The sequence below is a fragment of the Rhinolophus sinicus genome, linkage group LG03, assembly GCF_036562045.2.
Source record: "Rhinolophus sinicus isolate RSC01 linkage group LG03, ASM3656204v1, whole genome shotgun sequence".
Taxonomy (NCBI): domain Eukaryota; kingdom Metazoa; phylum Chordata; class Mammalia; order Chiroptera; family Rhinolophidae; genus Rhinolophus; species Rhinolophus sinicus.
Window position 1 is genome coordinate 26,545,796 of NC_133753.1, and position 26,174 is coordinate 26,571,969.

General features: G+C 40.1%; 1 protein-coding gene across 17 annotated transcripts in view; it reads right to left on the bottom strand.

The window, feature by feature from the left end:
• SIPA1L1 (signal induced proliferation associated 1 like 1) overlaps positions 1 to 25,006 on the bottom strand; it is a 347,617-nt gene extending 322,611 nt beyond the window's left edge. For 5 of the 17 annotated variants that reach the window (XM_074327276.1, XM_074327268.1, XM_019733518.2 and 2 more), the window contains exons 1-2: positions 24,867 to 24,991; positions 24,220 to 24,279 (exon numbers count right to left, since the gene is read on the bottom strand). The gene's annotated coding sequence lies outside the window, so the exon portion shown is untranslated. Of the gene's footprint in view, positions 1 to 23,139; positions 23,840 to 23,869; positions 24,147 to 24,219; positions 24,280 to 24,866 lie in introns of those variants that run through there. The other 12 variants (XM_074327272.1, XM_019733526.2, XM_019733525.2 and 9 more) reach the window with 7 other exon arrangements.
• Between the last annotated feature and the right edge of the window lie 1,168 nt (positions 25,007 to 26,174).

A 26,174-nucleotide genomic window follows, 5' to 3' on the forward strand; every position in this document is an offset into this window, starting at 1 on the left:
CACATGTGTATTCATTTTCTGTAATTTATTAAGCTGTATCTTTACGATTTGATGTGTATTATGCTTCTATAAAGTTTTTCTTAAATCACTGTGGTAATTTCAGATTTTTCCTACAAGCCATACGTCATCCTAACTGTAACCTCTAAACATTTGTAGCTGTTCAGCCTAGTCTTTTGTTTCCATGCTTACTGTGTACCCTTTTCTCTTTTCCACACCACTTAAAATCTGGCTGCCTAAGCAAGTAAAAACACAACCCACAGAATAAGAGAAAACGTTTGAAAATCATGTCTGATAAAAGATTTGTATCTAGGGTATATAAACAACACCTCAACTCAATAATAAAAAGACAATAAGTCAATTTTAAAATGGGCAGAGGATCTGAGAAGACATTTCTCCAGAGAAGATAACACATATAACCAATAAACACATGAAAAGACGCTGCAAATCAAAGTCACAATGAGCTACCGCTTCATACCTATCAGGATAGCTAAAATTAAAAGCCAGCAACAGGTGTCGACAAGGAGGTGGATAAACTGAAACCTTCATATACTGCTAAGTGGGGATGTATTAGGTTGGTGCAAAAGTAACTGCGGTTTTTGTAATTTTTAACCTTTTAAAACCGCAATTACTTTTGTACCAACCTAATAAAAGGGGACTGCTACTTTAGAAAACAGTGTGGCAGTTCATCAAAAGGTGAAATATAGTTACTATATAAGCTAGCAATTCCATTCATAGAGTATACTCATAGAGCCAAGAGAAATGAAAACACATGTGCACACTTATACATGAATACATGAATAGCAACATTATTCCTCATACCCCAAAAGTGAAAATGACCCAAATGTCCATCAACTCATAGATAAACAAAATGCTGTACATCCATACAATGGACTGTTACTCAGCAATAAAAATTAAATACTCATACACACTACAACATGTATGAACTTGGGAAACATACTACGTGAAAAAAGCCAATCACAAAAGACCACATGTAATGATTCCATGTATATTAAACATCCAAAATAGGCAAATCTATAGAAAACAGGAAGTACATTAGTGGTTGCCTAGGTCAGGGGGTGGGGAAGACAGAAAGGGGAAGAGAGCACTAAAGGGCATGGCGTTCCTTTTTGAGGTGATGAAAATGTTCTCACATTGGTGATGGTTGCACATAGTTGTGAATACACTAAAAACCACTGAATTGTACACTTTAAGTGGGCTAATTATACGGCATGTTAATTATATATCAATAAAGCTGTTATTTTTTCTTAATCTGGCTTCATCTGCAATGTCTCTGAACAGCTGTGCTGCCTTCTTCAGAAGCAGGCTCCATTGTGATTTGGAATTGCATAGTCACAACTGCTGTTTCTTGATGCTTCCATCCATCAAGATGAAACCACATTCCTTTTTATAGCTCTGCGGGCCTTGGAGGTATACTATCTCTCCTCTGAGCTTTGTGAAATCTCTTTCTAAAAATCTAGGCCATAAGACTCTCTTCCAAAATGAAGAAACCCCAAGATGAAATAGACACTTGCATCCAAAGTTCTCAGCATGAACCAGTTACCCTGTTCCCCCAAAAATAAGACCCAGCCAGACAATCAGCTCTAATGTGCTTTTTGGAGCAAAAATTAATATAAGACCTGGTATTTATAGTATAGTATAGTATAGTAAAATAAGACTGGGTTTTATACTAATTTTTTGCTCCAAAAGACACATTAGAGATGATTGTCTGGCTAGGTCTTATTTTCGGGGAAACATGGTAGTCACAATTCCCACTTTCTACCTTCTGAAACTAGAATGACCAATAAGCCAGGGACATATCAGATGTCTCCATTTATAGGGTTGTGACTTCCATAAATACACAGATAGTTGAAATGAATCATTTATAAATTACCTTATCCCTGTGCCAGCTTTGAATTTACACATATTTATTCAGGGATGTATTTCAGATTAGGCTCTGAGAATACAAAGTTTCAAAAGACACAGTCCTAGCCTTCAAAATCTAAAAGGAGAAGCAAACACAGAAAAATAATTTTAATATTATTTTGACTCCCCAAGCTTCCCTCTACCCTGGCACTTCAAAAGTCAGCTGTAATATTCTGTTACTCATCTGTTAACTTCACTTGCTCTCGTGAGCACAGATGCTCCCTTTGAGTCCCAAATGGGACAGTGCCCTGAACACAGGAGAGCTTCAACAAACTGTTAGTCGATTAAATAAGCGAATGAAAAAACGCAGAATGCAAGGAGAACCAAGAATGTCCCACAGAAGTACCTCTCCTCTCCTCTTAACCTCTGCTCACTGTCACAAGTCCCAGTCACACCTGGCCATAGTACAATCTTTGCTAAGGCGGGCAGGTAGCAAATGAAGCCAGGAAAATAACCAAGTTGATTCCTCTCTCTGCCCTCTGCCCTCTCCCCAATCTGAGCTCTTAGCTTTCCTACCCCTAGCCTTCCCCCATCTGACACGCAGGGAAAATGTTCAGGATGACCATTCAAAGACAGCTACTGATGAGATGGCATTTTCCTGTATACGTAGATGAAATTTATTTTACAAATCCAAGAATCCACCAGTATAACCCAAATGAGGTGTATCTTTCCATCGGGGTCTTTTAAAAATCCAAGGGAAAGAGACTAGGAAAACTGAAAGGCTGAGAGAGCTTGTTAAGAAGGAAGGATAATTGACACCTGCTGGACATCTATCGTATGCCACACAACTACCATCACAAAAGCTCCCATCTTCTGGTACTAAATCCAAAGTGTGGGAGGGGCATTATATACATTATCTCATTTCATCATGACAATCACCTTGTGAGTTAAGCATCATCACTGTCCCCTTTCTAAAAAAAAAAGAAGACAGAGATTATGGAACTACCTGTGGTCACACTGGTAGGATGGGAACCAGGTCTCTAGTCCCAAAGCTTGCATGTGCCACTGGGACTCACGACGAAACACTGTGCAACCCAGATAAGCAACTTAGTCTTGGAATCCATTTTCTAAACCTAAACTAGAAAAATTAGGAAAACACCTTCCTCAAATGTCCGCTATGAAACTGAAATGAAACAATATATCCAAAAGAAGTGCTACTACATAACAAAAATAGTTTCTTCCCTTGTTTCTCCTGTCATGAACGCTCCCAATCTTAAATCATGGACATGCAGTGGACACACTGTCATTTGTAAATCATCTTTCACATCCCATTCTAGAGCGTAGGCTCTAATTTATTCACTTAGAATAGATTAAAATGAAATTAATGTTTGAGACAAGCATTTGGAATGCCAGTTACCATCTTAAAAAAGTTTTAGAACATATTTGTTACCCGGAAACTATTCACAGAGAAATCCAAGGTCAACACTGCTGTTGGTTGCGTTCCCCAGTGTTCTTCCTGAGAAATCCCAGAAAACTCTACTTCCCTAAGGCTGCTGCTGCATTTCACGTCACAGTGCCTCACCGTGCGAACGCTGCTGTTTCCTGGGGACCACTTTCCTTCTCCCCATCAAATTTCACCTTAAAAGCCTCTTTTACTGGAGATAGCTCTGTGTTTTGCTTGTTTTTAGAAGCCATGTTTAAAACACAGGAAACATGAAAATGTTACGAGTGGTGGTTATCCTTGGGTAGTAGGAGGATGGATGACTTTTTTTCTCTTCAGACCGTCTTGTTTTTTCCAAATTTTCCACGAGGCCTTATGTACTGCTTTTATAATAATAAAAAGAAAGTAGACAATACATTTCAGGGGTTTCCTTCGTCCCCTGCTGGGTACGGGATATTTTCCTCTATTCCTGAGTTCCCCACCGAACTGGAAGCATCCTGAGAACAGGACTGCTAATATCTGTATAACACTCAGTACAGTCCCTCGTCCACAACAGGTGCCTGACACAAAACAGCCCAGTGGGTCTTTGTTGGGTGAAGGATGAATATTCAGGTCATATTTAGAAACAGACTTTGCCACCCAATGGTGGGTGGACCAAGGTAAGAATGTGGTATTGCTTTTTTTTTTTTTTTTTTAGCATTTATTTGATGCTGAATTTACTCCCGGGTCATAAGTTTTTTGTTCCTTCAGTTTCTTCTGAGAGATCTCTTTCTTCTGTGAAACCTCCTCTTCTGGTTTAAGAACAACCTGCTCTTTCTCAGTGAGGAGCATCCCCCTGTGGCAAGGAGAGCTCATGTTGGAGTTAATCCGCCCACGAGCTTTGTTAAGTTCTGCGCTGCATCTTGGGAGCTTTGTTCACCTGTCTGTGCTCAATGACCAGAGAGTCTACATCTAAACCCTTAAGTTCAGCATCACTCTCTGCATTTTTAAGTATGTGCAGTAAAAATTCTGCAGTCTTTCTGGGGCCACCGACCATGCATCGAACCCCACTGTTTGGCCTGGGCACACCTCCCAACTCCACTATTGTAATGACGGAACGGCACACACTGCTTTTGTAACATGACATTCTTTAGATACTTGGTGGCTTTTCGCGTATGCATACCCTTGATGGCCTGGGTAGTTTCATGAGTGTTCTTAAAATGAACCCATAGATTTGAACCTCTCGATTTACATGATTTTGTGGGGTTCTCTGGGACAAGCAAATAGCGAACCATTTTTGACCAAGAGGTCAACTCAGGCCGCTTATGGGAAAAGGAAGAGTGTGGCATGTCTTTAATGGACTAAGATTATTGCAGTCATACAGCATTATTAAAAAGGGAGCTTTCCATCAAAGCAGTGAAACATGAGAGTCTGCAACCTGCAGACAAGGTGAACGGCTGCAGGTGATTCCCTGCTGCCGTGGCCCATGGAGAACAGGACGGGGACCAGACCTTGTGCATCGTGCTAAAAGCAAGGGCACCAAGAACTGAATGCACTGAATAGCCTCAGGATACTCTGCCCCAGTTAGAAATCACATCGTGTCCTGGTCAGCCACCAAAGTTTAACAATACTCTTTCAAGTTAATCTTTGGTCTTAAGATTCAACAATAAGTCTAAATACTGAAGCAAATAGTGGGATTAAGATAAAACCACCCCTGCCATGTTATTATGGCACCAAAAACCCTTATCTAATAAACCAAAGCAGAAAATCTTGAGAATGTATTTAACAGGAACAAGAAGTCTCAAATATTTGGTTTGGAGACATTACCTGTATATAAAGTTTAAAGAAGGGTATATTGGAATCAATAAAGCTACAAAGCCCACAATTCAATAGAAAGGTTAAGGTAGTAAAAATGTTCTCCTTTTTCACCATGACCAAAGTTAAGTAAGTCCTTTCACTAGTGACTTTAGTTCTATTCCATCAACTGAATGTGTGTCTCCTGGAATCACACTTGATTGCCAAGACGGATCTTACACGTTTTTGTATTTTGAATTAACTTCCGTTCATTAATCTCTCTTTAAAAATCTACGTACATATTTCTCATATGCTTCCAGGCTCTTACGGCACTTCACCACAAAGCAGATGCTGACTGATGACAGCTTGCTCATTTCAGGGCAATAGGCGGAAGTCCGCGACAGCATGACTTCATAGCAGAACCCATGCTGCAAGATGATAAAAAATGTATTTCACCCAGAATATAAATTTTTCACATTTCCTGTTTTGCATTCAGTTGGGAAGTAAAGCGAAGGGGTTCTTAGTAGAAGAAAAAAAAAATTCCATGGGTATTACAAACTCTGTGAAGATTTGTATTTCTTTCATCACAACTATATATACAGAGGGTGCCAAAACAAATGTATACATGTTGTAAGAAAGGAAAACACTGTATTAAAATTGTAATAACATATACCAATAACAAAGATAAATACAAGTCACGTTTGACTTCTGCAATGACAAGAGGTGCTCAAAGTGGTTACCATCAGCGTCCAGACACTTCTGATTACGGCGAACTACTACTTGAGCAATGGTGACCAAAGTGTCCACTTGTACACTTTTTTTGTTTGGCACCACTGGTATTTACATTTCATCTAGCAATTTGTACTTTCTTAGAAACATCTGCAACCCCAGGCCCTCAACTTCTCTAGCAGATGCGAGCCCATCGTGAGGTTGTTTCCCAGATCTCATTAATTCAGTTGGTCAGAGACAACAGTCAATGAAAACCACTAACCTGACTTCACTGGTAGGGACAAAATTAAATACATCACCCAAAAATTGTCTCTAGGAGTCTGAGATACTTGCTCTTCTTCACTCATCTACCACTTACTATTGCTTAGTGAAGCTAGCCATGGGAGGAGGCCAGAGAGATTAACAGCAACAGTGTCACTCCTGTGTGACCCCTGGAACACTGCAAACAGGAGGGAGTGTGAAAGCTAGGCAAGTTACTAACCTTCCTAAGCAACAGTGTCCTTGTCGAGTAAATGCTGGTAACATCTATTTCACAGGAAGTTCATGAGGATAAAATGAGATGGTATCAGTAAAGAACCTAACATAGAACTAATTCAGAGGTGAAATTCAGCAAAAGATATTTATGACCATTATGAACTGTGGAGGTCCCCTCGAGAAGGCCAAAGTCCTATAACAGATACAGGGGGGAAAACCACCAGATGGGTCACATGCCAGTTCTGGGAAATCCAGATTATCACTGAAGACACAAAAATCAGTCTCTTAGTCTCCAGTGTGGCTCCACACAGACAAATGATAAACTGCATACCAGGCTTAAAAATCTACCAGTAAGACCAGGCTTTCATTAGAGAAATGGGTGGAGAGCTTCTAACATCTGTCTGTCATAGTATTTAAAACAAATTACCAGTTAACTAACAGGGTGATGGCCACTGCTACCCTATTATATGTAGACAGGTTTTCTGGCCTTCCAAACAATAAGGTATAGTCTATGCACGCAGCCAAAACATGACTGTCACGACCCTCGTCCCAACAGACGACGGCATTAGACAATTTCTCAACTCAGTAGCTGCTGCAATATATGTTAATATAAGAAGGAATTCTGCAACAGGAATTCAATATCCTGGCTCCCACTCAGAGTCCTAATGTTCCTATTGAAGCTTGTTATAAAGATTAGTAATAATGAGACATGAAGTGCCTGGCACACTGGGTACTCAATAATTGGTAGCCCATGTTAATTTTATTACGAGAAAGACACAAAATCAAAAGGCTGAAGCTGCCATGAAGCAACTGCAGATAGAGTGGCTCCTTTTCAACCAAGAAATTAAGTTGTATGAAAACAATTGGATAAAGAACACAGTAACAGGCCTTACAAAAGGGAGTAAATCCGTAAACAGCGGGTTAATCTGCTTAGGAACCGATGCTGATGTGCCCGTTCCCCTGGGGCAAAGAAACATACAAAGTGAGAAAAGGTCCCTATCCTCCAAGAATCCACATCCACCTGAGGTGAAATCACATGGTTTCCCCTTCTACATCCCCCCGTTGACTCTAGGTCCTAGGAAGGCAAAAGCCACAACTTCACGTGGCCACACAATGCCGGCACTCAATAAAACCTGGTAAACAAATGAGACACTCACAGGCTCTCGAAAGTTTCCACGCCTGGCTTCACACACTGCTGAAGCTGAATTTTCCAAACACTGAGAATCTGTGTACTTAAAATGCTCCCAGGTGGTTCTGATAGTCCTTGGAGACTGAGAACACTCATCTCATCGAGCCCCGTGGATTGGCTGAATGACCCCATCCAGAATGAACTAGCCTGTGCACACCTGTCATACCTGAACACAGCTGTACTAGAAAAGTTCTTTCTTGTGCGCATTCAAATATCTGTATTTACTCATAGCTCTACCTTATGGGGTCTGGGAAGACAAAGGTGATCGCCTTCTACATGACACTTCCAACTCTTCTGACAACGGACAACCTCCCTTCTGAGTCGTCTCCAGGTTTAACGTCCTTGATGGACTGTGCATTGATTATTACATGCAAAGCTCTTTAAGTACACAAGACAGTACAACAGCATTTCAGGGAAGGGAGAAAGCAAGGTGAGTGACAGAAACCAGAAAGATATCGATGAAAGAGATGGGCTTTACAGGATGAGAAAGACAGACAAAACTAGAGCTCAGGGGCTGGTACTGCAAAGGGGATAAGAGAGACAAGATAATGGTAAGGAAGCATGATATGCAGGGAACAGGATAAGAGAGATAAAGCTTTGGGCGAGGAACTCTGTAGATTTCACTTGCTGAATAGAACTAAAATCAAAGATGACCAAAGGGTCAAAGGAAGTCACAATAGTTGGAAAGAGGAGAGAGCAGGGGCAGCATAAGAAGGCAGAGACACAGTCCTAGAGAGAGGCCAAAGAAACCCGATTCACAGGAAAGGAGAGATCCAAGAGCTAGGTCATAAAAACAAGTAAGATGGTGTGAGTTTGAAGTGGCCAGGTACTGGAACCACCTTTGTCCCTCCTGGGTGGCACCTGTACCCATGTGATACGTTAGAAAGAAGAATCAGACAAGATGGCCTAGAGACTGGGGCAGCAGGTGTCAAAGGGGTCAGAAAGGAGACCACTCGATAGGAAAACCAAGGGTCTGTTCTAAGATAGTGCCAATAAAACTAAGAGAAGTTGAAAACAAGAATCAATTCAAAAGAAAACAAATGGTAACGCCTGGTCCCGGACCAGACCAAACGTAAAAGACAAGAATCAGGGATGACTTCTAAGACGTATCTGAATAATTCAAGGAAGAAGTAGGCAATGCTCAGACAAGGAGAAGCAGACAACTACGCAACCATGTGCACTCTGAGTGCATTTGGGGGTTAGTACCAGTGGCTTTCTTGTTTAAGAAAGCTTCAAACTTCACTCCCCACTCTACAAACACAGCTGGTAACGTGGTTTTGCTATTTTCTCTGGTACCAGCACAGGCTGTAGTTTCCATGTCAGCAGATAGGGCATCTCTGGTTTTGAATCTGAAATCTGTTAACATGACCACCAACATTAAAATGCTTTAAAAAAAATAAAACGTGCTTTGATAGAGTTAGGTGAAAGAAGCCAGCCACAAAAGACCACATATTGCATGATTTACATAGATGAAACACCCAGAACAGGCAAATTTATGAAAATAGAAAGTAGTTTCATGGTGGCCTGGGGCTAGGGGTGGGGACGTAGGGTGGGGATGGGAAGTAATGGGAGTGACTACAAATGGGGTTGCAGTTTCTCTTTGGGGTAATGAAGATGTTCTAACACTGTTTGTGGAGATAGTTACACAATTCTATAAATGTACTCAAAACTATTGACCTATACATTTCAAATGGGAGAAATGTACAGTAAGTGAATTATAGGTCAGTAAAGGTGTTATTTAAAAAAAAAAAATTAGGAATGCATAAATAGGTACTGTGACTTCAGAAAATTTCAGAGTATCTCCCCAGTAAAAGGGACTATTAGAGCCAACTTCAAATCAGGCGACTTAGAAAATATTAAAAGACGTTTTAGAAAGTCTAAGTAAGTTGTCTTCCTTCTAGGGGGAAACAAATATGCATGGAAAAGAGAGGTTTAAACATATAGAGTCCTTTAAAATTATCTCCTACAACTGATCTAAATTTTCTAATACGTACTTCAGTAGGAAAGACAACGGCCTAGGGCTTTTTTCCAACAATTATGTCAAGTGATATTATACTAGATACCTGCAGTTCAGTTTTTTAGAAGCTGAAATAAAATAATGTACAGTAAGCCAATACAAGGAAAAGCAAAAGATTATATAACTTAATTACTGAGCAGATGGGTAAATCCATTTATAAATTTGAGGACCTGACAAAAATCCTCACGTTAGAGAGATGTCCTCTTATTTGAAAGACACCAAGAGAACGACCCAAATTACTTCTTCCTCCACCACATCTACTGAAAAACATGGTTCCTGTTTACCTGGTGCCTGCCCCCATTAAGTGATTATTGCTCTTTCCACTGAACACCTACAACACTGACTTAGACAGAGTTCCCAACGACTGTCAGTTTATTCATCATGTGTGAGGCACTCAAACGCATATAACTTCTCTTTCTAAATCACACAATCTGCTATGGGCACACACAGCCAATGTCCAGTTGAATCTTGCAGACCGATGATGAAACTAGCAGGGCAGTGAAGAAAGAGCAGTAGTGTTTCTGTTCAAACTGCTTCATGGGTTAGAAAAATCAAGACTCACCACCACAACTCCTGACTGAAGATTCCTAAAGCGACATCTCACTGTTGGGAAGGTATCAATGATCAGCAAATAACTGCATTTCAAAGAGACAGTTATTTACTATGACCTCTAAGGGAAGACATTTAATAAATTCAAAATATCACTGATTGAAATATAAGACTGATGCTTTCAACATTTTTACTTGGATCTTAAGTAAGACCCAAGTAAATCTTTATCTTAAATAAATTATAATTCAGTGGGTTCAAATATATATACTTAACATATTTCACCTGCCTATAACAAAATTTTAATCAATCAAGAAACCCAGAAGTATATAAATAGGTATTCTGACTCAAGAAACATGGAGAGTGGTCTCCCCAATAAATTTGACATGTGAGACCCTATTTGTTAACTGGTTTAAGTTATGGAAAGCTAAAATAATAAAGCCTTTGAGAAAGTAAAGAACCCTTTTTTTTCCTACTATAATATCCTCCCACCTAAATAAAATTACTCTGGCCTGAAACTATGCTTATTAAGAGGCAAGTCTGGTGCCACATAGGTAGTGCTCCAATCTCTCTACACAAAAGGAAGCCCCTGACACCCTGGAAGGAACCAAAATATCAGGTTCTCCCAGAAGCTGCCCAGGAATTGCAGAATGGATCAAGAAAGCTTTGCTGTCTATTCAGAGAGAAAGCCAGCCTTTGGAGGGCAAATGCCAACTTTCCGCAATATATTCTGGCCTATGAGTTAAGTAGCTCAAAAGAAACCCCAAGTACATAAGATGGTAACCAGTCTATTTTCCAGAAATAATACACCATTACAGGACATAACTTCAGATGCTTTAACGTTTTTTTTCTCATTCAATCTCGAAAATTCTGAGAAGGGCAAATACTGTCCCCATTTCAAAGATAAAAAAAAACACTGAAGCTCATGAAGATTAATAGACCTACCCAGCTGCCACCTTCACTTCTCCACTTGCACATCCACTGGTATCTCATGCCCAACATGTACAAATCGGCTCTTAACTCCCCGCCCAAACCTGCTCCTCCAGTCTTCCCCATTTCAATAAATGGCAACTCCATTATTCCAGTTGTGCAGGCTAAAAACCTTTATGTTATCCTCAACTCCACTTTCATTCACTCCAGAGCATCTCAACGCCCTTCAGTGAATCATGTTGGCCCCACTTGGTTGGTTTATGTCCAGAATCCAGCCACCTCTCATCACCTCCACTGCTGCTATCGTCATATCTCACCTAGACTATTGCTAGGGCTCCCTAATAACTCCCTGTTTCCACCTTTGCTTCCCCGCCCCCTTAATTCCATTCTCTACACAACAGAGTTTTGTCCTTTAAAAATATATCAGGTCAAAACCCTTTGTACCCTCTGGTGGCTTCCTATCTCATTCAGAGTTGTTCACTGCTGCACATCCAGGATTAGAACAGTATCTGCCATCTACAAGGTGCTCAGTGAATATTGCTCATCAGTAAATGAAAGAAAAATGGCGAAAGTCAGAGTCAGGACTACAACAAATCTTCCAACATTTTTTGGTGATAATGAGACCAGATCTCCAACAGCCAACAATCCACATGGGAGACAATTTTTTTATTTTACTTTGCATAACTGAATCTTACAACATAGAAGCAATGCCACGTTGAATTTCTAACAACAAATTAAAATGCAAATATCATTTTATAAAGCCACACATTTTAAAAATCTCACACTGGGTTATCAGAATATCACATTTTTGGCAGCATGGGCAATTGCCAGCTTAATTATCACAGTGCTGTTACTCAGTCCTTCAGTGTGACTTCTGCATTCTGTGACATGATGTCACCACATCTCAAGACTACCGCACATATAAATGACACAAGCTCTAAAAGATTCGGAACTAAGCACCTAGAAGAAGAGGTGATGAGCATTTCTAAATCTCCCATCGTGGCACTATACCAATCCTCTGAAACAGGAATTAAGTTTCTAGGGTGTTACAAGTAACAGCAGAAAAGTTAGATTCAGAATTGTTTACTACCAAAAGCACATGAAGAGAGTCTCAAAGTTGAGTTAAAATGTTGACTGTTTTCAGATCAAAGTAAAACTAATGCTAAAATTATCCACCATTGTAGAATTTCCCACTAAAACATTTCAGTTAACAAAAACTAAATTTATCTTTCTTTAATTTTTTCGAAAACATTTCTACTATCTGTAAAAAGTTCTAAATCACACTAATAAATTCACAGAATTTTAGCAGCTGGCCTTCAAGGAAACTTAATTCAATCTTCTTCTCCTTACAAATGAAAAGATTGTCTGGTATATAATAAGTAAACATTGAAAACTTGTTAAATGAATGAACAAATGAAATAAGGTCCGAAAAGGGTATATGGTTCTTTTAAGATCTGACAATTAATGGAAAAATCCAGAATTAGCCAAAACTAGGTTTATAGATTCTCTTGGAGCAGTCATAGAAGTAGAAGAAACCAAGATTTGAAATCTTATTTGGTTCCTCAGGAAAACCTTAACCAAAACTCATTAAAACCAATTTCCTTTAGTTCTGTTGCTTAGAAAAGTACTTAATACAATAAATTTAGCCAAGACATATCTTTTTGGAAACCAAACGGCAGAACTGTCTAATGTTTCTTTCTCTATATATACAAAAAATACTTCATAGGACTATTTTCATAATAAACTACTATTGTTTTGCATCAGAAGTAACACAGGTAGCCTTTGACTAAAAGAAAAATCCAGCCAGATGAGAGGACTAGAACAGTAAAAAGGACCACATCAATCATTAGTGGGGTTTCCAGACGGGAATTCCTTCCCGCCCATTCTTAGGAATTTTTTTTCGCTTTCCCATTCCCAAATCCCGAGAAAAGTTGGTCGGGAAATCGGGAAAATCGGCTCCTTGAACCCAGTAATACCCACAATGGGAAATAAACATACTACTCACAATGTATCTCTTAGACATTTTTCCTATTTTTCCACTATCTAAAGTTACAGTGCATTACAATGTTACAGGCCACTAGACAAGCAGGGGCACACCAGAATCAGATATCACATGATCAGCTAATTTTAGCTCTGAAAACAGAGCACATTTGATCATGGAGAACAGAAAACAGTTTGTATTTACACAGAGAAATATTTATTTTCACAACCCAGGATTTGACTACAAAGTCATCTTCAGGTGAACTAAGGAAATCTAAGGCAGTTTACCTTAATATGACATTGTAGTCAAATCCTGGGTTGTGAAAATAAATATTTCTCTGTGTAAATACAAATTATTTTCTGTTCCCCATGATGAATCGTTTCCACAAAATGATGGCCAATACTACCAACCACATTTGATCAGTTTGTTTGCGGCTGACGATTGTGATATATGTGAGTGTTCTTGGCTCTCTCAGCTACTGTGGGTAAGCCAATTTAAAAACAATTTGCAGTGCTAACATTTTATTTCAATATTACAATAATTTCCAATCTCATATCGTAATGTTTTGTGGCACTTTTTAGCTGTAAATATTCACTGCACAATATAGGTCTTTCTTAATTTTTTCTTAATGCTTTTAAAGGAAATAAAATTTGAATTGGTTAAACATAGAAATAGAGATCTGTGTCTCTCACAAAGTACTTGAGCAAAGTTAGTTGTCTATGTGAGATGGAAGAGGATGAATTTTTTGCCTTGTCAAGTAAGAATGAAATTGCATGATTGGTGAAGTCATTAATGGAAAGACTTTTTAAAGGAATATTTACAGCAGAAGAAGTTCCAAAAGAAGAAATAAAGGATGTCCTTACAGCGAGTTCTGACATTAAATCAGAATCTTACCTGAAATGTGAATTGACTAAAACAATATCAATTTTGACATCAAAGCCTAGCCCTATGCATGCAGACAAAATATTTGCTTCTTTAAGGAAGGAAATGAGCTTATATGAAGCAACGCATTCTCTCATTCCCAACTTGAAGATGCTTTTAGATGCAGTCATTCAACCAACGTCTACAGAAAATAAAAGAAATTTTTCCACATCAAGTATATTTGTTACAAAGCAAAGATCACGACTATCTGATCGGGCAATTAATGCTCTATGTTTCTTAAAGTTTCATTTTTTAAATGACAAATAAAAAATATTTGAAGTATTTTTTAAATTTTCAAACAAATAATATTTGCTTTTGTTTTCTATGAATGTTTAATTTAATAAAATATTTAAATGAGCTTGGGAATGTTAATACATTGTGTGATATATGCAAAAACTCACTGTTTACTGTAAGTTTGTATTAATTACATTGTTTACATTTTGAGAAAACCTGAAATATAATAGAAAACTAGCCAAAATGATACCGTAGTGACCCCTGTTTAGCACTCAGGGCAAGAGATGCACTAGTCATGAAATTCCAGTCAACCTCCATTTAGGAAATTTTATTTACTCAAGTTTTGCGTCGACCTTTTACATATTAAAGTGTCTTGAAACCTCTGAAAGACTGCGCCTGGGGCCACAAACCCCATTTCCCCCACCTTCTCCATGGCTTTTCTGTTTATTAACATTTACTGTTACAGCCATTATTACAGATGATCAATGAAAATTAAATAAAAAAAGATTATTTCAGGAATTCTCGAGAATTCTCAGGAAATATGATTTCCCGCTCTCGGTTCCCGAAGGTTCCAAAATGTCGGGAATTTGGAAACTCTAATCATTAGAAGAGCATCAGCCTCATGAGTGCAGGAACCATGTATCCTTTCTTCACTGGAAGCAGCCACCAGCCCCTGGCATAGAGTGGAAGTCAATAAACATGCATAGAATAAATAAGTTACTCTATCCATGTAGACATAAATTCATTTGGTTACCATTAAATAACTCTTTACTACAGTCCTATTATATGCAAGCACACATTTTTCCTCCATAGAAATTCTACTTGTCCCTTCAAGTAATACACCCAACCAAAATTATTCCCATAATTTTATTAAAAAGGTGAGAAAGTATGTCTTAGGTAGCCTAAATTACTTATTAAAGCGACCACTTAATATGCTGTTCTTGCTGCAATCCCTCTCCTTCAATTCATCCTATACAACCCAGCCAGGTTAATTTTCTCTTCTTTGAACATCCCAAAAAAGGAAACAGTGCTATGGCTAAGTACTCTCTCTGTATGTGGCCCACAGCTATTCAATGAACAAATAAGAAACATCAGAAACTACTGGATTAGAGTCGGGAAGGCAATACAGTGTCAAGGAAAAAAATCACAAGTGACAGTTCTTATAATAACTGATCCCATTGAAAATCTTGCGATTACTACAAAAGGCTTTCATTAAAGACCTCCCTACAGCGCAGGAATACAACTGACACAGATGGTTTCAGGATTTATACCCTCTAAAGTACACATCCAATTTTCAAGATCAATTCAAGGCCCATTGCCTTTCCAAAGCTTTCCCAAGCCACTGGACTCAATATCTGTGAAAGCACTTTGTAAACTAGGAAGTGCTAGCCCACAGCTCTTCTATGCTAGTTGACAACTGATAGCCTCACATACATTCTGCCATTTCAATCACGTTACCTCATTCTTTAAGTGTCTAGTCCCCTCAAAAAAGTGGAAAAGTATTTAAATTGTTTTCTCTATTGTCAACTTCTCTATTACTTCTCTATGACTCAACACCTTAGAATAGCATAAAATAAAAGTGCCACTCACACCTCCTGATTTCAAAATACATTACAAAGCTAAAGTAATCAAAATAGGGTGGTATTGGCACGAAGACAGACAAACAGACCAGTAGAATAGAGTAGGGAGCCCAGAAATAAACTCTCACATGTATGTTCAACTGGTCTTTGACAAGGGTACCAAGACCACGCCATGGGGAAAGGACAGTCTCTTCCACAAATGGTGCTGGGAAAACTAGACATCTACATACAAAGGAATAAAGTTGAAACCTTATTTTACACCATACATAAAAATTAACTCAAAATGGATGAAAGACCTAAATGTAAGAACTAAAACTCTAAAACTTCTAGACAAGAATGTAGGGGAAAAGCTTCATGACACTGGACTCAGCAATGATTTATTGGCTATCACAACCAAAGCACAGGCAACAAAAGCAAAAAAAGGCAAATGGGACGTCAAACTTAAAAACGTTTGGACACAATCAAAGGACACAATCAAAAAAGTAAAAAATGCAACCTACAGAATGGGAGAAAATATTTGTAAATCGTATATCTAGTAAAAGGTTAACATCCAGAGTATATTAAGAATTCCTACTACTCAACAACAAAAAATCAAATAACCCGATTGAAAAATGGGCAGACTTGACTAGACATTTCACCAGATGATATACAAATGGCCACAAGCATATGAAAAACACTCAATGTAACTTATCATCAGAGAAATGCAATTCAAAACCACAATAATATCACCTAACACCCATTAGTATGGCTACTACTATTAAAAAAACAAAATAACGAGTGTTGGCAAGGATGAGAAGTAATGCTTGTACACTGCTGGTAGGAATGTAAAATGGTGCAACCACTATGAAAAACAATACGGAGGTTACTCAAAAAAGTAAAAACAGAACTACCACGTGATCCACTTCTGGATATGTATCCAAAAGAATTGAAAGCAGGGTCTCAAAGAGATATCTGTACACCCATGTTCATACCATGTTTCCCCGAATATAAGACTTAGCCAGACCATCAACTCTAATGCATCTTTTGGTGCAAAAATTAATAAGACCCAGTCTTATTTTAATATAATATGAGACCTGGAATATAATATAATATAATATAATATAATATAATATAATATAATATAATATAATACTGGGTCTTATATTAATTTTTGCTCCAAAAGATGCATTAATAGAGCTGATGGTCCGGCTAGATCTTATTTTTGGGGAAACATGGTAGCAACACTACTTATAATAGCCAAGAGGTGGAAGCAACCCAAATGTTCATCTATAGATGAATGAATAAACAAAATGTGGTCTATAATACAATGAAATATTATTCAGCCTTAAATGGAAAGGAAATCCTCACATGCCAACATGGATGAACCCTGAGGACATTATGCTAAGTGAAATAAGCCAGTCACAAAATGACACATACTGCACAAGTCCACTTATATGAGGTACCTAAAGTAGTCAAATTCATAGAAATAGAAAATAGAATGATGGTTGCCAGGGATGAGGGCAAGGGAAATGGAGAGTTGCATAGTGAGCATAATTTCAGATTTGCAAGATGAAAACATTCTGGAGATCTGTTTCACAATATGAATATACTTAACACCACTGAACTGTACACTGAAAAATGGTTAAGATGGTAAATTTGACGTTATGTTGTTTTTACCCCAATAAAAAAAGTAAGTGCCAACATGCAATTCCCAAACTGGATTTACGTGTCCTACCTCCACTGCAGGAGTCTAGGCCTGGCTGCCGACAGTCATTTCCAAATTTCTTCCAAATTGTCTTTCTCAGTCAATGGGACTATGTAGAGGATCAGAGATGCTCCTTTTCACCCATCCAAAATGAAGTTTCCACAATCCCCATTCAGGTGCTTTCTGGTTTAAGCCCACTACTTGTTTACCTTATTGTCAAGCATAAATCCAAAAATGATATAAAAGCCATTGTGTTCTCAACTGGGTGGTAGAGAAGCATCACAGAATCACGTACTGAGTTTCTTCAAACCACTTATCCACCAGATATCTAGCATGTTCCCCCACAGAAAAGCCCCAAGTTCACTGTGATTCTGTTTCCTCTCACTAAGCACTCCTTACTTCTCCAAACACATCCTACCCAAGCTGCTAAAAACTACTATTTTAAAACATACCTTAAAAATAGCCTTCAGAACAATCCCACCAAAAGCATTTACTAGGCTGAGGTTTCTGAACTTCCAATAAGTCTTTTCTGTGAATCCAAAACTCTCCATCACTTTATCATTCACCTACTGAAACATTCTTTTGTTATGCAATGATACCTCATTTCCTATTGCAAAGGATCAGCACTAAGAACCTAATTTAAAAAACAGAGTAACACTGAGACTCTTTGTAGAATCACAGGCATTTCTCAAACTGGAAAAGAGACAAGAGTTGGGAACTCCACTGAGGCTCAGCCGGGCAAGCTTTCCTAACAGATTTCCCAAGAGCACATCCTGGGCCAGGAGTCAAGCCCCACCCCAAACATACTACATGTATACACACAGATGCTCTCTCTTTACACTCGAAACACCAGCTATTCAGAGGTTAGACTCTGGCAAAGTGTACTGGCAGAAGCTTCTGAGGTCTTCATTGGAGCAGCCAGAAACATGGTTAGGAAAAAAGGAAGCGTCAAATCAACTACACATGAACCCTAATTTCCAGAGTGCTTTTGAAATCTTTGAAAGAAAAGTAGTGTATGTGACAAATCACAAATTTATATTTTTTGCAAAAATATGGGAAAATACTGCTTTCCATTTTTCTCCTAGGTACACACAGGTGAAACAAGCAATAAAAGTTAGTTAAATTGGGTGAAAATTTTCAAACATTCCATTAATTTATAATTCTACATCTTATAGGCATCTCCATATAAGTACTCTCTCTTCTTGAAGGGGTGAGAGGTACCGCAGTTCAGTTACCAGATGCTTCTCTGAAAGAATCAAGAACTGAAAAGAAACTTGTAAAATCAAACAATCAGTTCTGGGAACTAAGACTATTAAAGGAAGTGCAAGGAGCTCATAATGTATCAAACTAGAATTTCTGTCTAGGCAAATAATTGAGAATATGAAAAAAGTGAATTATGGAAAGATAACATAGGAGCCAAAGTAAAAGATACCAATCATAGTCAAGTCTTGATTAGAAGACCGTGATGGTTCAGCAGCAACCCTTTGCTTTTTATTTCTCAATAGCTTTGTTCTGAGAAGTTCAGGACTCATTCATTCTAAAAGAAAGCAAATGCTGAACCACAAAAACCAGTCAATTACTATACTTGTACCTTTGATAATAGGTTTTGTGCAAAAAGTGGACAGAAAGAAGAGGAATAACCAAAACTCACTATCAGGTCTGTGCAATTCATTTAACCTGGACCAGCTCTGGGGGAGAAGAAAAGAAAAAAGGAATGCAGAGGCCATCACTGCAGGAGGTCCTGTCCGCTCAAATTGCCTCTGAGTGACCCGTCTGTGCAAATGTAGCTCTCCCTCTCCAAGCCTGCATTCTCCAACACGCATACATTCTCCTCCTGCCTCTCCTGAATTGAAAAAAACGAGAAATCTAACATTATGTAATTGCCCATTTCCCACAATTTAAAGTTAGGCATACTACAATCCTAATTAGAGGGAAAACTTAGTGCAACATGACAAGTAACAAATTAGAAATCTAAAGACTGAAAATTCTCATCACAGACCTCCAGGGGCAAAGAGAAAGGGCTTCACCTGATTCGGTGGCACACCCACCAAGCACTGCTATTTACTAGGGCGCAACTCAAGAAGCCCCTGACACTCCCCTCTGTCATTTTGGTGTCATCTTTCTAGACCTTTAAAAAAACACTCGTGTTCTCTTTGCGGCTAGGGGTACTCCTCAGGCCAGAATAAAAGGAGAAAATAGAGGTGGACTGGCCCCTACCCTCAAAAGGTAACACCCAGTGGATCATAAACCCCATCACACTCACGTTATTCCATCTCTCACTCAAATCTGTGTTTCAGTGACCCAAAGAAAACAAAGTCTTTCCCATATTTCTATGACTCATCCCAGAGCTCATCGAAAGCCTACCAAAAGAATAAACGAGCAGTCATCTAAAAATAACTAACTTATATACAGTTGACCCTTGAACAACTCAGGGGTTAGGGGCACCAACAACCCCATGCAGTCAAAAATCTGAATATAAGTTTTGACTCCCCCAAAACTTAACTACTAACAGCCTACTGTTGACCAGAAGACTTACTGATAACATACACAGTCAATTAACACATATTTTGCATGTTATTTGTACCAGGGGTGCCAAAAAAATGTATATATGACTTATATTCAATCGTTTATCAGTATATATTAAGCATTACAATTTTAAGTTTTTTCCTTTCTTAAAATGTTACATTTTTTAGCATTCTCTGTATTATATACTATACTCTTACAATGAAGTAAGCTAGAGAAAGAAAATGTTAAGAAAATCGTATGAGAAAATACATTTACAGTATTTATTGAAAAATCCATATATAAGTGGACTCGTGTGGTTCAAAGCCGTATTGTTCACGGGTCAACTTACAACATCTGGAAAACAAAGTGCCATATAAGTGTGTGGGTTTTGTTTTGTTTTGTTTTAATGAGCTAGGCACAGAAAAAACTAAAAGCAGAAATCCATTGAGGCCAATTTATTTCTCAAATCAAAAAAGTAGAAACGCAGTGGATAGAAGGTTGGATTGCCAAACTCAAGTGACAATGGAACGCCCGTATATTAAATAGCACTGGATGTGGAACAAGACACAAACTTTTGTGTGGCAGCACTGAAGAAATAACATAACCCTTAATCCTCCCCGGAACAGGAAGAGCCCCTCATCTCAGGGGCAGTCACCCAAGTGGCAGAAATGTTTCTTCTCTCCGGGCTCAGGTTACCCAGCGAAAGGTAGGGTAGTGCTGTATAAATCAGTCATGTTCTCACAGGAAGCGCCTACATTTTCCTGTTTTCTGTGCAGTCATCCCTCCACCTGACTGACCCTCCCCCATCTCTGGTCCCTCGTTACCCTCACGTGTAGCTGAGAGAAGGTCTAAAAGTTGCCAATAAGGAAGGTACAACCACTTCTTTTATAAATGAAAAATGAGTTTAGGAAGGGAAGAAAGTGGTAAGCTAGAATAAATTAAGTTTGGCTTCTCTAAGAGAGCAAACACATACATTATGCTCTGAGTTAACAAATATTCCTAAAAGGAAAAAGGGAAAAAGCCTACAGACTCTATCATGTAAATACTTTAACTAACTCATAATTTCTTTTTCCATAACTTTGTAATTTGAGTAACTCTCAAGTGTAGTTACCAAATACTACATCAATGCTGTTTTCATAGCTTTTCAACCTTTAAGTTTTGTTCTCCTTTCACACATTTAATGAACACGTAAGTGCAAGGGGGTAAAAGGTAGTAAACAAATTTTAACATAATAGACTCTAAGGTAGGAAAAAAAACCAGGAAACCGAGGAGTACAGTTAAATCTGAAAACCTGCCTGCTAATCACTGCCCAATCACTGACTAGTCTATAACCTTCAACAAATCATTTCCACTTTCTGGTCTTCAGTTTCCCCATGTGTAAAATGAGGAAGATGGGACAAATGATTTATGCTCAAAATCCCTTCTACAATCTATGAATCTGTTCATCAGAAAGTAAGAAAACACAACTGCAAATAAAACTTTATGGTTTACAAAGTACTCTCATACACATACTCTCAATGTTTGCAGCAAAGCTATGAGGCAAGCCTTGTGCCCATCTCTACAGAAAAAGGTTTTCAGAAAGACAGTTCAGAAAGAGGTTCGATCACTTTTTTTTTTTTTTTTAAGATCCTGTAGCTGAAAAATTTGAAGTTAAAATCAAAACTAATTGCCTGTTATGCAAAACCTTTCTGGGGGCATCAGGTTATAACACCAAACCAGGAAAGGTTACTACAAATGGCCCCACTGGACAGTCAGGAACTTACTCACCATTGCAATCACTGAATCCAATAGCAAGCCTTCCAGATAGAGGCACTCCATAAATACTGTCTGACTCACCAAAAAAGGTTAGGAATACAGTGATATTACGGGAGGGATTTTTTTTCTGAATTTGGCATATGAACCTCTGTGATTTGGGTCAAAAGGAAGAAAGAAGCAAGCTATATCAGAGCTCTAACTCTATATTAGTGGGGATGAGTCTATTTGTCTTCCTCAGAGAAAGTCCAATTCAGTCAAAGACTCAAATCTGGAAAATCTTCAGACTATTTGTATGTCACATGTGCACTGATGTGGACCAATAAAAATGACAACATGACAGTGAGGACTGATAGGGAACACATAATCATGGTATCATTAATCACAACACACTTTCCCCTAAATGGGAAAGATTCAGGGAATCTGTACTCTATACTGTTCCACCTCTTCTCATGTTCCTGTTTCACAGCTCAAAGGGCCATTTATTGAAAAATTCCAACTGCAAACTTTAGAAAATATACATATCTCAACTCATAGTCAACCAAGATCTCCCAAAGTCTACTAAACCACTAATCTCGAGCCATCTTCCATCTATGACTTTAATGAAGTTATTAAAAGGTAGTTTTCTAAAAGTTATTTTAAAACGGGGGGATAGGGGACTACACCAAAAAATTACACTCGCAATTCGAATCAAAAGTAAATACAAAAGCCAGAAAAGAATAGTGAAAGGATAGAGTTAGAAGAATCCCAATACACGATTTCAGTGAGGTGGGTTTGGAATTATTCCCAAGAGTTCAAGTTAATCCTTGCCATGGGATTCTACAATGAATTCACAAGTAACACTGCCTGATGCTTTAGAGCTAAGTACATTGCATCAGAATTGCAATTTCAAACTCAAGGAGCAGTACCAGGAACTGCAGAGAAGCTAACAGCAACACCTACTGACTATCTTGAGCCACTTGCCAAACTTGTTCTCTCAGTCAACTAGAGAAATCTAATGATACACAGTCAACTTCAAGAGTCCTTTACTTAAGCATAATGAGATAAGAAAATAGCCACAGGAAACCATTCATCCCCCAAATTTCTTATTTTGCCCCTAACCATTTATGTGCAAATCATCACCCAAGTCATTTTAAATGCACTGCTTTCATATAAATAACTTATTCCATGGGAAAATGTTTTAATATTAATATTCTCATTAATAAGTGGTATGTCATCTAATACACACATCAGTGACCATAAACTGCTTTATGTAAACCTTTTATTTGAAACTACTGCTGTTACCACTGTTCTATATTATTCCCATCAGCTATTTTTTCATCCTCATAAAAGTGGCTTAATTGCAGCTTTCAAAAAATGAAAAAAGAAAAAGTGAAAGTCATAAAATCAGTATTATATAGAAAATTAATACCGTTACTAAACTGGCTGCAGAGAATGATTCTATAGGACTTAATCTTGTACTTTTCCAAAAGATTAAGTCAAAGAATCTTTTTTTTTTTTTTAAGTCACAGAATCTTTACCTTGGATGAATATTCCATATGAGAAAACAGGAGAAAGTTGACACTTAACTCCCACAGAGTACCAATATAAAAACAATGGCTTTAAGAGTCTGAGTCAGAGTTTCAACATGAAAGGTTTGCTTTACAGAGGAAACGCCAACCCCAGTTCATCCAGATAGACCTGGAACCTGATGAAAGTCAACACCTTTACTCTGGAATTTGCATCGCATCACTGGCTCCCGGTTTAGAAATATAATCGTTTAGCAGGTAGTTAAGAATTTCAGTGAATGCTTCTTTCCATCATGAAAAGTAAAATCTGTAACATAAATGCCATCTAGGAGTCATCAGTCTCCAAATGCTTCCCTTCAAAACGAATACCAACGACTCAAACATCTTCCTTGAAAGTGAGCCAATTCCCTCGTCTCTCTGTTTTCCAAACGGTGAACCCGATGAAATTTCAACCTGCCCAACACGATTACTTGTCCTCCTAGAAATGCCGTGGAGCTATGATGGGGAGCCTCGCAAATTTCTTTAAGGTCAGGAGAGAAGTTGGAACCAGATGGGGCGACGGAGGAAAAGTTCTTTTCGCAGGACCCTCAAGCCTCCCCAGCCCTCGTGTGGTTTACTTGCAGCAGGTTAGAGCATCCCGGAATTTCACTCCCCCCAGACCCTAAGAAGAGAAATTAACCACCCTTTCTCACGATTAAACCTGTCGGCCTGTCCCCTCCAGCTCAGCTTACAAAGCGCTCACCTAGGTGACTGAAAGGAAAGAGTCGCCCGGTGGAAACGAGAGTGAGCAGGATGCAGCCACCCCAACGGGGGCGCGGGTCTCCCAGCTTCTTGCACAGGCGCCTGGCGGATAGTTGTGCAGATTCGGATTCCAAGGTGCGCGCGCGCACGCCGGGCGCGGTGCAGTCGGACTCGCCCCCGCCGGGCTGCGCTATCAGCACGCCACCAAATCGGAAATAAAACTTTGACCGGCCTCCCTACGTCCTGCTCCGGGTCCTGGACCCGAGCCCCCGCCAGAAAATGGGTAGGGGGTTGTCAACAATCCTGCACACCCGCTCCCCTGCCCGGACTCGAGGCGCGGGAGGCACTTACCGCTGGGCCGGGCCTCCCGGTGCCGCTGCGCGTCCCGGGTGCGTCCGCCGCGCGCTCTCCCTGGGGAGAAAGAGAAACCTTGTAGACCGTCGGCGCGCGCTCACTCGCCGCCTTTTTTGCGGAGAACGGCAGGCGGCGAGGCCGGGGCGGGCGCCCAGCGGAGGGGTACCGCGGGGGAGGCGAGGGCGAATCAGCCCAACTCCCGAGCCTGGCTCCCGGGGGAACCCGGAATGCAGACTGGAGAGCAGCCAGCGGGGGTGTGGGGGCGCGTTCCTGGCGTAGTGGGGGACGGAGGTGCCCCACTCCCCGGGCATCAACTATTGTCTGGGCGCTCGGGTCCCCGCTCGCGCCGCCTCGGAAGCTCAGTGCCCCCCATCCCGCCCACTTGCCCCCAAAAGGAAGAGCTGAGGGGGCGACGGGCGCGGGAAGCGAGTGCGGAGCGTCTGGGGGTCGGGGGTCCAGAAGTCCGAGGTGGGCGCGGGGAAGAGGGGAGGTGCGTGCCGAGTGGGGGAGGGGACAGGTAACTGCGGACGGGGGCGGGAAGGCCAGGGAGGATCGGTTGGGGGAGGAAATGGGGAGGGAGCCACGGAGGCAGGAGGGGATGGAGTGGCCTGGGGATGTGGAAGGTCGGTCTCTGAAGCCCAGACCTGGCCCTCCCCGGGGACCCTCCTCCCCGGAACTCGGCGCCGCACTGACTTTCGCTCACTGGCTCACGCACGCACTGAACTCGCTCACAAAGTTGCCGGCGGTGGCAGCGCCGCACTCGCCCTTCCCGTCCCCTCCTCTCCCCGCCTCCCCGCCCCATTCTGTCCCCTCCTTCACTCCCTCCCTCCTTCCCCGGGTCTCGGGTGAGATCACCACTGGGCTGCTCAGAGCTGCGCTCAAGTCTCGCGAGAGAAGTGACAGCTCTGCCCAACCCGCCGAGGAAGTGGAAGGAGTCGGAGGAAGGTGGGGGACCACAGAACTCCTCGTTGCTATGACGACGGCAAAGCCCTGGATTCCTGTCTTCTGCAGAGAGCACAGGCAGCGAACGTGGGAGCCTGCAGTTTTCAGCCTGCCCCTTCCCTTGCCCGACGCCCTACTGGTGGGGGAAGCGAGGGTTAGAAGCAGGAGGAGGATTTTTAAACCTGTGTTCAGAGAACATACTGTAAAAACAACCGTCATAATATCTGGCCAAATTTAGCGAATGAGGCTAATTGTTTTTACAAGAGGTTCTGAGGAAGATTTCTGCCACAGAAGCCTGCGCATATCTGTACCCCCAAATTTCTACCATATATTCAGTTTTTCAACTCCCCGTCTAACTTCACCCATCAACGCTCACCCACTCCATACCCTCCGTCTGTCTCGCTGCTACCCCGCCACGCAACCCCTCAGCATCACCACAACCACCACCACCACTACCAGAAGCAGCGGCAGACTGGGCTCCTTGAGGATCTCCCTGATGTATCTTTGTATTTTAAGCGCTTCTACGGGCTCGTCTATTTGGGGAAAATAATTAACCCAACAATCTATACTTGTCCTCAGTACTTTCCTTTCTTCCTGCCCCAGAAAATAGTTAGGCTAAGAATGTGTTTCTACTCCACAGTTATGTTTTTTGCTCTACTAAACTCTCCACCCATTTCTGTTCACACAGAATGTGTCTGCTTTTAATAGTTATAATCCCTCCTTTCTCCATCTTTGTCTCATAAAAACCCTAATCACCGTGGAGAACTTTTTTAAATAATCATTAAGCTTCTTCAGACGACCTATTCCAAAATGCTGTTAAAGATGAACATGAAATCTTTTCATCCTCAGTTTTTCCTTTTAATTACAGAAACTTTTCTTTGAGGGGGTTTATATACCCACTGCCTAAATAAAACGGACACTGTAAATAGGAGTTAAGTTTAAACTTTGGATTTCAAAATGAATGAGTAAAAATCAATTCCGTGGTATATGAATTATATCTCAATTTTAAA